The sequence below is a fragment of the Theobroma umbraticum genome, unplaced genomic scaffold (genome assembly GCF_002168275.2).
Source record: "Theobroma umbraticum cultivar Fairchild unplaced genomic scaffold, ASM216827v3 scaffold_146.0, whole genome shotgun sequence".
Classification (NCBI taxonomy): Eukaryota; Viridiplantae; Streptophyta; class Magnoliopsida; order Malvales; family Malvaceae; genus Theobroma; species Theobroma umbraticum.
In genome coordinates, this window is record NW_018397265.1 from 1,539,061 (window position 1) to 1,539,962 (window position 902).

Sequence of the window (902 nt, forward strand, 5' to 3'; positions counted from 1 at the left end):
TCTCCTGTAGTTCCAAATAGAAATTTTAGACTCCACCAAAAATTATTTCAGGTCTCAAGAAATGGAATTATTGTTTGCTTAGACAATTTTAACTTAATGGTGAATTCACTTTAAACAGTTCTAATATTACTTTTTTTTTCTTTTTGTCATTTTCATTTTTATTTTTGTTCTTTAAATATTTTTCAGAGACTATCATCGCAAAATTCATTAGTATCTTAAAATTTCCTTTGGCAATCAAATGGGGATTCGTACACAAATAGAATTCCAATCATAAGGTGGTTCTTCCCTTAAACATCACCAAATCATGCATGGTGGCCAATCAATGAAGAATTCAAGTCGCGCTCAAGGCAAAGCCACTAGTGGAGAAACAAATCGCGGAAATGTTGAAACAATGGGAGGAGAATTAGAGTCATTGACTGAAGTAATCTCTCAATGGTTGACATTACCCAGAGTATTCTCAAATGGTGGCATCAAAGCACTGTAAATGGGAATAATAGCATCGTCCCAACTTACCATCATCCCTGCAGGCACAAGACGTAAAACTCCACTTAATACTCCGCTCAAATTGACGTTTAAAATTCATCCATTGGGCGGAATATGTATCCACAAATGAGGCTATCATGACTTTAAATCTACAAGCTTGGTATGGTTTTAAGTGCCCTTAAATCTTTAAGGCATCAAATGCTCAAATCCTCTAAAAATCATTTGTGTAGGATAATCTACTCCTAGACATTCGTCAAATACTCTAGACTTATTAGTGTAGGCCATTATGTGGCTTGCTCCAAGGCACACAATCACAGGACATAATCACATACATATATAAAATTTGTTCTTTAACCTAGGCATGTTCATCGAGGCCTACATACATATTCCAGTACCATGATAGTGCATCAATCATGCAT